The following is a 15,552-nucleotide window of genomic DNA, read 5'->3' on the forward strand; positions in this document are numbered from 1 at the left end:
CTACTTTTTCTGTTTATCTGGAGATGATGTTGAAACAGACGCACCCACTTTCTGCAGAATGATCAATCAAAATCTACACATACACATGTTCAATGATTGACACAAATTGCAGATTGCAAAAGCTTTTTTTCTTTTTTCAATGCCCAGATCATGACATAGAAACTCTCCCTCAAACGCCCTGTGATCTGTTTCTCAGAAACCTTGCACAAGTCTGCTAAGAAGCTGCTGGATTTGCAGGTTTCTATTTGAACTTTTGACAAAGGTCTTTCTCTGTCCTAAGTGTGTTTGTCAAGTGCGACACATGATTAGAGTCCACCAATAGTAAAACTGCTTAGACGCCTCTGGTCCAGCTTTGGAGAAGAGATTTGTAGGGTTTATATTGTTGTTTATTCCTAATCTTTTAAAACTGAGCCACAGTTTCACAAGGCCTCGTAAAAGTAATAAGCTCATGTCCTCTACTCATTTATACAATTTTATGTTTCTAAGCCCCACGAGATATAAAAGCATGCTTTTGACCAGATGTAGCTCAGCTCAGGCTGTCTCATTTTTGTCAAGAATTTCTTTTGAAAGACTGTAATTTGCACCAGAAGTGACTAATATTCCAATGTGACTTATAGTCCGGATAATACGTTAATATTAAAACACGAACAGTACAATTATCTATGATTTCTGATATTTATTCAGCATTAGGGATTCAGTATACTTACCTTGTGAATGCATGTAACTATCATATCATTAACCATGTCAGCTGTGTGTCCCAGGCCAAAGTGTTCTTAGTCATGGAAGATTTCCATCCTGACTCCCATTATTTGTGTATGACTCACCGTGAGCTGGGCCTGCCTAAAATATGTCCATGTCTGACCATCTGACCAAGAGATATTTGATCTTTAATCGTGGTTGTTAAAGTTTTATTTTGGGTGGGGAGAAAAATGCTGTGGTTCCAAAATAAGTAAGTCCTTATTTTGCAAAATTATTGATTACTTGAAATGGAGTTGGAAAACAAATGATGTATCCTAAAAAAAAAAGCGTGCAATAACTCCCATTTACTTCAAATATCACAAAATACTGAATAATTCCAGGGTTTAACTGCCAACTCTTGCTTAATAATGATTATATGATTTGACCAGGTAATATGTTTACTGTTCAGAGTTCTTCAAAAGCAAACTCTCATCTGAATTCTGTGAGAGATATTTTTAGTGCTTACAAAATTGTTTTCTGTGAAAGGTTCAGAGTTCAGAAACCAAATGCCCAGATCATCCCATAATAGTGGAGATAAAATGATTAAACACACACTATTGCACAGAACACAGCAATGCAAGTGCCATTTCATAGCTTTTCAAGTGCTGTCTGATTATGTTATTACCAAACAGAATCTGGGTAAGCAGGATGTTGCAATTGTATATTCTATTTGCAGCTAACTACTTGAACTTAAAAGCGAATATATCAATTCAAAAAGGGCTTGTTATTCACATATTTTGTGCAACATGAGTTTGAGCAGTTTGTGGACTCCCCCTGAGAGCATAGTGGGAAGCTTAATGTCTGTTTGGGTGTTCAGAATGCTGTTATAAAATAATTATGTCCAGTGCATAGCAGAAACAAAGAGTTATAGAGGGAAGATGAATGAAAGGGAGGGACTAATATTAAAAAAATCATCTCTTGGCTCTTATGCTCTCATCTCCCCTGTTGCTTCATTGGGGGAACACTCAATTATTGAACCAATGCTATGTGGGTTGCAGACATGTGAACGTCTGGGTGCGTGCATGTAGCCGTGCACACTTTGTGGATATAGAGCTTGTATGATGTGATTGTGTGTGTTTGAGGTGGCCTGAAAGAGGCTGCACTCAGTTTTACAGAGCTAGAGACGTGTGCCTGCCCCACTTTCAGTCTTTTAATCATGTATAGACACTCGGGGCACTCCTGTGTGTGTCTGTGTGTGTGTGTGTGTGTCACAAAGGGTGGGAGAGAGTTTGTGTCAGAAGAGACTGCACTTATAACGCCCTGTCCTTAGACTACCCTGTGTGTGTGTGTGCGTGTGTGTGTGTACTTTCTATTGCACATCTCATCTTTTCTTGTACATAGAAAGGCTGAATCAGTCACTACAATACCACTGGCCCCATTTAAACCTATGTTGACAGTGATTCATTGGACTGGACTCTTTTGTCAATCTTAAATGTATTTTCTGTGATTTTGAAGAAAAGATTGCCGGCATATAAGAATTAAATATTAAATTTGGTTGTGTCAAAATGGTAATGGTAATAGTGTACTAAATAATTTTCAATTGCTTTCAGATAGTTTGAGTCACATAAGCTCTAAAATTGATTAACCTTATTAATCTTTGTATCTTAATTGCATATAGTATGTCTGTCAATTAGATTTGCTTTTTTTAAATAATATATTTTGTAAGTAAGAATACCCATTAATAGCTATTGTAACTAAACTCTATGACAAGCTGTGTTTATGTTTCAGTGAGTACACATTTTATTTGTTGGCTCCTCCAACAATGTAATTTCTGTATGACCTTGTAGCAGTTTGTAGCCCCATGGTGCCCATCCCTGTGACTAACACCCACTCTAACAAGCTGCCACAGGCAACTGTGCTATTGTACTTGACAAGAATACAATATAATGTAGGACAGCAAGTTTCCACGTGCCTCCCCAGTGTGTCAAGTACAGTATGTTGTATTTTTAAATCTAATTAAAGATATAAAAAGTGCATAACATTTAAATCTTTTAATGTAAGTGTGATACCATGTTCTCAGACGTTGCCATTGTCACCTCAAATACAGAGCAGTATTTAATCCTGGAGGTATTTGAGCCATGGACTTCCTCTCCCTAACAGTACAGTGGACACACACACAAAAAAAGTTTAGGACAGAGGGCAGTGCCTTACGAGATGCAGCTTGTTTGCAAGTACACATTGCTGTAACAAAATGTTAAAAATGTGTGGTTTGGCTCAGGGAGAGTTTCACTCTTCCTTTTTCTTTGCTCATGTTTATTATAGTCTGTCTGCATGCGCTCGTGGATTTTTTTTTTTTTTTGTGTGTGCAGCTGGAGAGAGAGGTGAGTGTCACACTAGACATGTTTGAGCCTGGCCACTGCTGCCAGCATAGCAGTGATAGAAGTGCTGTTCATCTGCAACCTGTCAGGCATTCACGGTGTAGCTCACTATGGAATGCAAACAGCCTGGCAGGGTGTGGCTCTGACCCTCTGACCTTGGTTATGTAACTGATTGTCAGCCTTTTCTAAGGTTGACAGGGAACAACTTTATGACGTGTCATGCAACTGACATGGCTTGACCTAAAGTTACTAGAACCAGGTGTGCTGACCAGAAATCTCCCATTACTCTGCAGGTTATTTTCACATTTATGTTTCAAAAGCACAAGGAGTATTTATTTTCCTGGGCTACTTTTTGATGATTGTGCAGATGTAAATGAGCATTTATGTTGCATTCACATACAAAAACTACCAAGGGCATGTTATACAATCACACACACATGCACATAAATATACACACAGCAATAGCAGTCAAGGTTACACAAAGATAACCAGACTTTATTTGGGTTAAGGGCAGTGCAGCACATTGGAAGCGAGCCATGATTTGACACACACACACACACACATAGTACACACACCTGTCAGTGCTGGCGTCTGCTCAGTCCTCTTTCTTGTAGCCTCTCTGCTCTTTTGTCCTCTCTGTCTTGGTCATCAGACCTTGTAGCAGGATCTCGAGGGACAGCTGGTGGGGCAGTGTGAGCACCCGCACTTTGTGTGTGCCTCTGTGCATGTGTGAATCTTTTTATGTGTGTGTGTGGTACATCAGTAGGTACCTGTGGTTCTTGCAGTGTCCTGGCCAAGTGTTTGTGTGCGTGTGCGTGTTTAGTGCGTGATAAGTGTGTGCAGGCGAGCACCTGTGCAGCCAGCGGGAACCTGACACAGCTACAGCACTTCATGACGTATATGCTGGTGACTTCCTAAGGTCGTGCTGTGAACCCCATAATAACTGTTACGTTTTTAATGTCAACTGACCTTACTGTCCTCACAAGGATAGTAAAGTGTTTGGTGTGTTACAAATACATGTTACTGTAGATGCAAATATGTGGACAAATGCACAATTCTTTATTTTACTTTCTAGTATTTTGTGTTTTCTTTATTTTTACCTTAGGCAGTTTCAAAACGCTTTTTTTATGAGAACAAATGAAATGTTTATCCAGTCATAAACAGATTCCCCATGTAGCTCGTTTTTACTGAATGTGATTGTCAGCACAATGTCAGCTTATTTGTGTTTGTATTGCATTTCATTTCCTTTAGGTTAATTTGTCTGCCATCATACAAAAACAACCTAAACTCAGTCAGCCTACAAAACTGTCGCGAAGGAGAAGCCAGCGACTGTAAAACTGGAAGAAATCTTTTAGCCAACAGCTTTGTGTTTGACCCACTTTCTGTTAACCATCACCCAGTCAAACTAACCTGCAGATAAAATGTACAGTATTTAGTAGTGTCTTGCATGCTTCTGACTTGTGGTTTTGCAGCTGATAATTTAAAACAGTTCATTCTGATCATCCCTGTCACGCTCTACTATGTGCCCTTTCAGCTGTTGGGGACAATTTGCGCATATGCACATTCCTTTTCTGTTCCAAAAATATATTTATGTGGTTTCACCTTGATTTTCACCTTGGTTTCACATTCCCAGAAGATGCTACGTTGGAAGTTTTTCCTCGATTTCAGAACATTTTCTGTCCTTAACTAAAGAATTTTAACTATGGCTTATGTAAGTGATCAAACCATCAAAAAGAACCGGGCCTCCGCCACAGTTAAAAGCATGACAGACAAGAAAAAGAGCACAGGTCGACTCGTCATTTAGCACCCTGACAGAAACGGAATTGTGGGGGCGACTGAGACTAAAAGTTTGTGTCAAGGAGATGAATGAGGTCTCATGAAGCCTGCTCTTACAGCAACAGCTTGTATCCCCTCGCTCTAATACTGTGGTAGAACATTGATAATCCGGCCATTATACCTGCTGTCTGCCTCATTCAGATTACTGCTGGAGAGCAGGCCTGTGGTTTACTAGTCTTGTACACTTCATATTTCAATACCCAGTTTTAATTGCTTGTTTAATTAAATTTTTTGTCCTCTTTGCGGTGCACATGCTGTTTATGTTCTTGTGTTGGAGACCATGTGTGTGTTTAGGCAAGGTGGAGAAATGATTCACTCTGTGTAAAGATGAGTGTGCTCCTTATTAATGTTTTTCCAGAAATGTGTGTGTGTGTGTATGCATGAGAGAGAGAGAGCGAGAGAGAATGAGTGAGAGTGAGCAAGTGAGAGACTTGGGAAAGGATCAAAAGCTGTGGATTATTACTATGCATGCATAGGCAGCATATACAGTATGCTTTTTGAATGTTTGGTAAAGTTATAAGTGGCCGAATGCAATGTGTGTGTGCATGTGCATACCTTTGAAGATGTGATTCTGTGTGTGTTCCCTGCAGGCCCCCCTTACAGCATATTCCCCTTATCCTGGTGTTGGGATGTTAAGGGGCCCATCAAAGCCATGCACCCTCCGACTTCCACGTCTCCAGGCCCTCTGCACTAACGCAGCTCAACTGAGGAGTGCTGAGTAATTCCCTCAGGTGGCAGCTTATGCTCTGATGTTCAGCGTTATTGCACTGTATCAGTCTAACTTACACACATGCACATTATTTTCAGGGATAAATACTGTACATACATGTGCTAATACCGAAGAGTAACGGAGGAATTTGCAGGACAATTTGTCCTTTTTAATTCTCTGTATTCTCTTTCACAGGTCATGGTGATGTTATGTTGTGATGTGTTGCCCTGGAAAATACTATCATCAGAGAGGAGGGATGAGGAAAGGAGGACAGAGAAGGAAAGGAAAGGAGATAAGAGTATGGGATGTTAGGAGAAAACAGAGGAAGATTGAGTACCGATAAAGGGAGAGGAGAAGAAATAAGAAAAGAACAATGTTGCCTTTCATTTAAGCCTTGAATAATCTAAATTAAAATCCTAAGTTTTAAAAACATAGTAGCTGAAATTATTTTTGTAACATGGCAGACACAGTCTTGATAATTTAACATTAAGATGCACTGGTAAATTCCCGAAGCATTATTATAATTTCATCATGTTATTTACCAACTGTCATTATTTCCTAAGGAGTGTAACGACCTTCTCAATTAATTCTCCCCCCCTTGAGGCCTGATAGAGGAGAGTCAGACTCACCCTGAACCTCTGCAGCTTTGTCCTTGTTGCTGTTTAATGCTGTGTGAATGCTAGTGACATGCATACACGTGTGTAGGTGTGTGTTTTATCTTCATTTATCTCTGCACACTGGTCTACCTTATCTAAGTGGTGTACATAGTGTCAGAGTGTCATTGTCTGTTTTAATGCAATACTATCTACGCTATCCAGGTTGCTAGGCATGCTGTTGCATGGTGTATGTATGCATACTGTATGAATGGTAGTGGAGACGTGTCCGAGTTTATCGGCAGGAAAAAAAGCGTGATCATCAGGTACACAGAAGCATACTTGGAAAGCTTTTAACAGCGCTGAACTTTGACCTGCACAGACAGCGCTGCGGGTTCGTGAGTAAGAGCTACTTAATGCTTCTCTCCAGGGTCTCCTTTTCTCTGTTTTTCTTTAATTGCGTCTTTCCATTTTGATTTATTGAACTTTGACCAAATGATAGTTCACAAACGGAATTGCCAAAGCAAATATATGTAATTATTTAGATAGTAAAATAACAAGAAAACAGATACAGTTGTAATTCTGTGCTGACATCAACACATTATTTCACACCCTTAAACCTGATTGTTGACAGACGCTCATAAATGTAGGCTTCACAGTCATTTATAGGTAATTCCTGAAAACTGCTATACACAAAATATATACAGATTGTATACTGCAGAGTTACCTTAAAGAATTGCTAGTACATTCGTTTTGTATGTATCCACTCATACTGTAATTACACCCTTCACATGCACAAAGTGTAGCCGGCTGGTGCAGACTTGGGTTGGGTTTGACTGACCAGCCTATTTGTGGCTAGTTACTTGCTGGTCTGGTGCAGTGCAAGTCCAAGGACTCTGCAACGCTGCACCTTCTTTGGAAGTCTACTCTTGTGACGCATTTTAAACCAGAATATCAGCTTTGTTTTGTTGCAGTGTATATTTTCCAAAACAGCCAAGCCAAAGTCAGTTTCTCTGCAATTCCCTTCTGAGACCAGTTGCCTTCTGGTGTAACTGATAGATTCTTTTTATATAAGAGTTTATTAATTTTATTAATCATCTCAGTACACAGATACAAAGGCAGCAGAAAGAAGGACATGCTTACCAAGCCAAACATGCCCACAAGGGAGCATGGAGTGTCCTCCAAGTCTCCTGAGAAAGATTTTAATGAAATTAATCATGTAAATCGAAGCTAGAAACAAATGGGTGAAAGCTAAAGTTGATGTAACATGAAATTTAATAAAAATGTAGAGGTACAAGGTAATATAGTTGACTTTAACTACCCAAAGAGTTGAGTTGAATGTATTTGAGCCAGACAAGCTCGATTAAGGCATATTACTGCAACAGATACAGCTCTGCTCATCATTACAACACACACACACACACCCCTCCTATGGCTCTGTGTTCTCTGCTGACAGCTGTGCTTGCTGTGTCCAACCCTGTATGTGACAGAGGGACAGCAGGCAGGGGACCAATAGAAAAGCAGACTGAAAGGGGTAGGGCACGGTTTCGTAGGTGCACATGGAGATTCGTACAAGCGCATACACCCATGCTCCTATCACTATCAAGTGCTTTGTGCAACAGACAGGAATCTGAATCCTACAGTGCTGAGTAATAGGAAAAACTTTGTGTTTGTGTATCTTTACAAACCCGTGTGTATGTGTAAACTTTTCACAATATTGTGCCACCCTCTTTCCATGAAATTGACAGTCAAGGTCAATCCAGGTGAAAGTTCTGTTCCCATATTAATGTCAACCCCGATTTTGATGAGAAAAGATATGAAGTTATGGGAAAAGAAATGTTAAAAACAATTTCATGACTGAAATGTACTGCAGAATGGAGGCTAACTGCTGATTTCAGTAGGTCCTTGTATACATGCATTTGCTTAAAGTTTGTATTTCTGTGTTCGGTATTTGTTTCTATGACTGCATCATATCTGCCATTCTGTTTTAAAACAGGTGTGTGTATTAGTCTGGTCTCTAATATTAGGGTTTCCATATCAGCTCTTGGAGTTAGAGTAGTCTGCTCTGCTCTCCTTGTTGCAAATGTTTATTTCAGAGTAGAGTATCAAAGAGTCTTTGCAAGCAATATAGCACTGTTAGTATGTCATCTTTGCTAAAGCTGTATTCTTAGGGTTTTTCTGTTGCACTTGTGTGTGTTTGTGTAGGTTCTGGTTCAAGTGTTGCTGGCGTTGTCTGATAAATATGTCTGTGCTGTGCAGGTATTATGTGCTTGCATGCGTGTGTGTGTGTATTTACTGAGTCTTAGTGCAAACTAGAAAAAAAAAAGTGTACTTTAGTATCAGTTTCTGTCCCCAGGGCTGGGTTGTCACATGATCAACTGACCTCATTTTGTGTTGCCAAGGAGATGCCTTGTTTTAGGGTTCAAACTTTACACTTAGCTCCACCCCGTGACCTTGGGACATGTCTTTGTAGCTATGGTAACAGCCTCCGGGGTTACTGTAAATGAAAATGGTGCACTGGGTGGGTGCACTAACTATTTATCTCTGAGCCTGTGCATCAAATTAAGCACTTTACCACAATTACTAAGCCAAGAAAGATTAACTTACTTTTTCAGGAACGCTGCAACACAGTCGTAAAGTTAGGTTCACACTCGGGTAACACATGATATGAGTGTCAGTAGCTCCAGGCACTGTGGAGTGCCACAGGAGTTGTTTGGGGTTAAGTGCTTCGCACAGTAGTTGTAAATAGAAGTTTGGACAGAGCTGGACCGGTCAGTGCATGACCTGTACGATTTAAAACTGCATTTATTTTTTTCACTAATGTGTATGCAGAGTAGAAAGGAGTAGTGTGATATACTTAGAAATGCTGCAGACATACTGGGCACAAATACAATTTACTGTTTTTATGATAGTGTTCAGAGCTTTTCACTTTCTATGACAGCTGAATGTAACTGCATTGAATCAGTGGTGTGTTTTAGCCACATTTGTGAGTATCAGTTTCTTTTTAATGGCTTTTTATGGTAAATCAAAGTAGAATGATTTTTAAAATGTCAACAACAGCTGTCAGGCTATGAGACAGATGAGAAAACTAAACAAAGTTTTGTGTCCGCAGAAATACCAGCACCAGCTTTACATTTCATCGTAATAGCTCCCATTTTACCAGAGGCGTTTGGTCAAAGTGAAACATTATCCTCACTGGAAAGAGAACCAAGCACACGAAAGAGACTTAAATATCTCCAAATAACTATGTTTTTGTTCAAAGGAAGAGGACACATGCCTCCAACCAGTGTCTCATGCGGGTAAACAAAGCGTGGTTGCCATGCCGATGGAGCGTCACTATATTAATAGCGTGTGTGTTTGTTCTGAATACTCCTAAGAGAGGGAATAGCATAGAGACAGTCATAGCCAGTGTACAAAACCACAGGCGTCTGCAGATGCACATGGTTCAGAGTTTTACCGACTCAAATGATGATGATATGTGATCCAAGACTGTGCAGACAATCAAATATGCAGCAAAAAGAAAAACAAGTTGCTTATATGAATTATCATAGCCATTTATTTACTGACATTTACACCTATGGGCAAGTTAGTCACCAAGTTGTTGGAGTATAATGGAGCTCACATAATGTCATTGTGAAAATTAACCTGATTGTTATTACATATCATAGAATCTGGTTATAATGCAGTGATAATTGAGCGACAACCAGCAATAGTAATGACATCAGTAATGATATTATTAAATTGATATTGACTTCTGGTGTGTAGAATAGACTAATGACTGTTTTAAATATTGTATTAACACTTTCTGTGTCTTTCTTGTTTCCCTGTAGGGAATGGTGACAGAATCTACAGACAGACACACTAGGACAGACGGCGCAGACACCTGGGACACTTCCCTGCTATTGGTGCAGAGATTCATAATTCACACCAGGATCTGCAGCTCCATTCGATTGTCAGCTCTCAACTGAGCAGCAGGCTCCACCTACTCCGCCCAAGTAGCTGTTCCTCCTCAGCTCAGGTAGGATGAAAGTCTGATGGAATAAGGATCCTTTCACCCTTAATGCATAGCATTACAGTACATAACATTGTGTATGTGTATGAAGTGTTCATTTTCATCCATCAATTTTTGGACTCAATTACAGTTTCAATTAATAATAGTCCTGACCTGTTTTTTTTTTATAAGCACTATCATGTGACTATATTCCTTTGGGCAGATCAACTTACCTCACTGATTCTTTAATATGAAGGATTTTTTTTATTCTGAAGAGGAGAAAGTGTTTCTAAGAAAATAAGCTGAGAAAAGTAAGTCACGAAAACAAAAACAATATGTATAACACAAATATACAGTATATGTTTCTTTCTTATACTATTACTGGGGGCGACTCCAAATTTGGGAATCCTTGCATCAGATGATGTGTTAGCATTTGGTGGTACACTATTTTGTAGAGAGTTGTTGGGTGTATTGTTAGTGTTGTGGTTCTAATGTAGTATGTACTTAGCTGTGTTTTTGCTTTCACTGTTTCTGTTGCCCAGAGGATAAACTTCTTTGGGCTTGTCTGAACTCCTATCCTCCTACGCACCTCTCCTCCTCCTCCCTTCTTCTTTCATGTGATTTGGCTTCTAATTTTCTTCTTTTCTTTCTTATTTTTCACTATTACCCTCCCACCGTGTTTCCTTAACTCAGTTTTGCGGATTTCTCTTCCTCCAAACTGCTTCCCTTTCTGTCAGTCTCCAATCTTCTCTCTCAGCCTCTCAACCCACCCCATAACTGAGCCAGCTCTCCCCCTCTTTTCCTTCTTTTTGTATCCTCACCCTCCACTGTATCTATTGAACCTCCTCCCTCAGTCCTTTATCTCCATCTCACCAGCTGTGTGTTGAAGCTTCATTCTGTCCTAGGAGGGAGAGTTGAATGAATAGACGGGCTGACTGAGAACAGTGAGAAAGCCAATCCCTGCCTTTCGTCTTATTGAATCCATCTATTACTCCTCTCCTCTGCTCTGTCCGAAGACTCTACTGTGACCTGCCTCCTGTGCCTCCTGCTGCCTGCTGCGCCTGCTGTCTTCGATAGGGCGTTAGATTTATGAGAAAGGGTATATTTGAAGATATAAAATGAGAGACAGGCCTATTCACTAACACAGTCGAAGCGCACGCTGGATTTTTGTACAAATTTCAGTGAAGTGCCAAACATTTAATGAGGTTTAATGAGTTCAACAAAATCACAAAACCCAAATACAAATGTCTCCTGTCTGAAAAGTGTCATCCCATTTGCAGCATACCTGCTTTTGACTAAACAGTTTATTATTTTTGCTTATTACCCTTCAGCAAAATACGGTAACACTTGACTCCCCAACAGCATCATTAGATTCTGCTGTGAGGTACTTCAGTGTGCTGGGGGACTTGCCTATACAAATTTGTTTTGAAGTACAGACTAATTAGTTTATTAAATTAAATTTGTACTAATTCAGAAAGGAGTAGTGAGGATGAGATTAAAATGAGAGCTTGTGAGAAAACTATAAAGGCATAGTTAGATTTAAGATGTAGATAAAACAAGAAGAGTGTAAAATTAATAAATAAACAAATAAAACGTTGACTAGAAAGTAGCTTTATTTGATTTAAACTTTCCCTGCTCTCTTGTCTCTCTCTCTCTCTCTCTCTCCCCCTTCTCTCTCCTCCCTGTCTCCTTCTTTCTTCGCCCATCAGTCTTTGCTAAATGGAAATTATACATTTCGCTCCAACTTCTTTCTGCTTTTTCTTTCTTTTATAAATTTGCTGTTGACAGTTGCCTTTCTTTGAGCAGAAAGCCTCAGAAATGAGCAGATGGAGGGTTGACAGTGTAGAAGCTCTAAGAATGACGCTGGGCGGCAAGTCGTGGTGATCAGCACATGTCACAAAAATGGCTGTTAATAGGAACACCATATACAGACTGTCAGTCAAACATATATGTGATGGATCCATGTTTTATCTGGCTGCCCATTAAGGATGTCAAGTCAGAATCCAAGAACACCCAAAATGTCACACCTGTGTTAAGGTGGTAGGCACCTGTCTTATGTTGCATCCTGCATTGCCTACAGTAGGTTCAACAGCAGAATAACCTCTAATAATACACTTGATGTGAATCATGACGCAGGTGCTAATGTAACTCTTGGTTTTCTTGACTCATGTATGCACCATGAAACCATTATGCTTTGCTTTTAGTGCAGGGCAGTATACAAAAAGAAAACCACTATTTAACTCATTTGTATTCTGATTGGTCATATTCAAAATAAAATCTCAAGATACTGTGATACAAAAAAAATTCAGGAAATAAAATGTTAAAATGTGTATTTTATACACCACATGTTTAAGTAAAAGTAGTAATACTTTTATTTGACTGTATTATGGGTCTGTGATTTTTTTTTAAAAATAATTATATATTAATTTCTTAGGATGCTTCCAGGAGGGAAGAATGTAATTAGATTTTAAACAAACTTGGTAATAGAGAAAGTGTTTATTTGGTACATTTCCATTAATTCCAGTGAACAACTTGCATTATCAAGAACTGCTGTACATGGAAAAATTTAAAATTTGTCTACAGAAAAACATTCACAGCTTCCAAGAATAACTTAATACTGAAGTAATATGTACAGCCTTAGGGTTTAAATTGCGCCTTGCTTTTTTTTTTTGTTTTGTTTTTGTTTTTAAGAAATCCCTGTCCTCCCTAAACTTAGAACTGGTCACTATTCTTTACAATAAGGCATATTATTGCATTGTGAAATAAAGCAAAGTGTTTTTTTCAGACTCTACTGGCTGTGGCAAAAAATCAGACTTCTTCCTATTGTCGAGTTTCTTATGTTATGGGTCAGCTGGGACTTTAACTCTGATAATCCCTGTGGCTTGTTTGCAAATTATGCTTGGCTTTGATTCCATTATTGGAGAAAAAAGACCATGAAAGATATTTCATATACCAGGAGAAAAAATAAACTTATTTACATCTTTCGGGGGGAAATCTGACACATCTATATGGATTCAATCAGTTTTCTTTTTTTTTTTTCTTTTTTTTAGTCTCACTCGCTCCCTCATGGTTAGATGCAATACAGCCTGCAGCAATGATAATCTGAAAGATGTCAAATTACCAATTAACCCAGCAATGTTTTCTATGATAAAGCTTCACGGGAACCTTCAGATGTCCAGCAATGCCAGGAGGTATCAGTCAGTGTTCGTTATAATTTGACATTAGACTGCAGTATATTGGTTGTAAGCTCAAACCACAAAAGTGTAAATAGATCATAAGGGGGTCAAAAGTATATACTGTATTTATTTTAGCCTGATAAAGGTTAGAAGTAATTCCATTTAATACCATCATAGATACAAGAAGCTCATTTGAATTTCCCTGTGGTAAGGAGGCTGTTGGATTTTGTACAGATTGCTGGTCTGAAAGGGTTGAGCAACTTGAGTAAATGGAGAGGTCATCCCTTCTCTTAGTTTGTGTCTGAGCTTGGATTTCCCCTTATCTGTTTTCCTGTAATAGCTGCGCTCTGCTTTATTTGATCTGAGCCCCCACTCTCATAGTAGTAGCACTGAATTGGGTTTGGAAACACACACGCACACACTCGTGAGACTGCCGACTGCAACAACAGCTGAAGCCCAGTGGAAGAGAGAGGGAGGGAAAGATGGAGGGAGGAGAGGGGCAGCGGTGAGTAGATGATACATGAGGATGGGGGGGTGGTGGGAAAAGAAAGACAGGAAGAGAAGAGAGCAAAAACAGATAAACAGAAACCAAAAAAAGAAGAAAAATGCTAAGATACATGTTGACATGAAAGTATTCTTTCATGTGGAAGGGAACACAGACAAGGGGTCACTCATTACAGTAAATCAAGATTTTTGATCAGCGATTTATCCCTTTTTCTCCGTCTCTTTTTACCTTTTACCTGCTCTCTCTTACCATGTCCAGTGTTATTGAGTTTCCTTAAGAGCAGAAAAGAGAGGAAGGAGCGAAGTGAAAAGTGGAGGACTGAATGAAAAGATTTTCAGTGCATCATGCCAGATACTCTGGACCATAGAGAATATAATGCACAGAATTTTTTTAAACTGACTAAGGCTGTACTGTTTCTTACAAAATTCACAAATCTATCCTATCAAAAATATTTTTCATTTTATTTCACAAATATATAGGAATGTTAGAAAAATCATCTTGAAATCAAAGGTACAGCAAAACAAAAAGTCTGTCTAAATCTACATAGAAACAACTGTATGTGATCCAGATCCAAGAGCTGAGAAACTGTAGCAAGGTTGTAATGCTTCAGAGCACAGTAGCACAATACACTTTCTGTGTTTTTTCTACCACACACCACCTGATAAAGCAGCTATGTAATTGCACCAATAAAAACAGCATTGTTTATTTTACAGCTTATACAATCAATTTGAGGAGAAAAGGCATCTCTTTTGGTTCTGAGAAATCCCTAACATAAAAATCTGTGTAAGTAGAGTAACTCTTTTACAGTAAACTCCTGCAGCAGCTCCTTATGTTCTACACTGCCGCCATCTGTTTACAAAGGAGAGATGCTGAAGTCAGGCTTATTAATCATACAGGAGGTCAAATGGCTTCCCCCATAAGAGCCAATAAGCATGTGTATGTCTGCTCAGCTCAACCACTGTGTTCCATTACTCTGTCCTGATAACTATCACTGTGTATTGGGTGTCTTTGTAAAAGTGTGCGAGCTTGTGTCAGCATGTTTGTTGTGTTAATACTATCTATAGCTCCATCTTTACATCTGCAACTGTGTGTGTGCAAAATACAGTACATAGGTGACTGTATGGTAGAGAGACAGCCTAGAGTAATTTGTTTTTGTGCACCAGAACATGCTTAAAGAATAAAAAGCCGTTAAACTCTTAAATGCATATGTAAGTAAATTGAGAAATGTCATATGGAGCTGTGGGGTGCTGACTTCAATTCAGCCTTCGGCATGGAAAACCATGTTGTTGTGTGTTACTCTTAACACAAGTTTGTTAGATAAAGTGTGTTTTTTTGGAATGTAAGAAATTGTGTGTGTGTGTGTGTGTGTGTGTGTGTGTGTGTAATTCTACTCTGCGTGGGTACCATTATTCATAAGCATGCTTGTCTTCCTTCAACATGATTAATCCTCTGTCCTTCCTAACTCCAACCCACTTTTGTTGCTCTTTTCTTTATTTGCTCTTTATTCCCTTCTGCTTTGAAGCATTAAACAATGAGTAATGATGACTGACATCATCTCTGGCTAGGCTAGTAGTGACTAATTGGCCAGAGCAATCTGATTGTATTATATGTTCTTCCTTCAGGGTATTCCCTGTCCTCCACCCTCTCTTTGAAAGAAATCGCTCGCTGTCGGTCTGTTTTGTGCGG

General features: G+C 39.2%; 1 protein-coding gene across 5 annotated transcripts in view; it reads left to right on the top strand.

The window, feature by feature from the left end:
* The window catches only part of atxn1a (ataxin 1a), a 77,564-nt gene that overhangs the window by 10,863 nt on the left and 51,149 nt on the right, over positions 1 to 15,552 (top strand). For 4 of the 5 annotated variants that reach the window (XM_026299835.1, XM_026299830.1, XM_026299832.1 and 1 more), the window contains one exon: positions 10,025 to 10,212. The gene's annotated coding sequence lies outside the window, so the exon portion shown is untranslated. Of the gene's footprint in view, positions 1 to 5,482; positions 5,624 to 10,024; positions 10,213 to 15,552 lie in introns of all 5 variants that reach the window. The other variant, XM_026299831.1, reaches the window with a different exon arrangement.

The sequence above is a fragment of the Mastacembelus armatus genome, chromosome 11 (assembly GCF_900324485.2).
Source record: "Mastacembelus armatus chromosome 11, fMasArm1.2, whole genome shotgun sequence".
Lineage (NCBI taxonomy): Eukaryota > Metazoa > Chordata > Actinopteri > Synbranchiformes > Mastacembelidae > Mastacembelus > Mastacembelus armatus.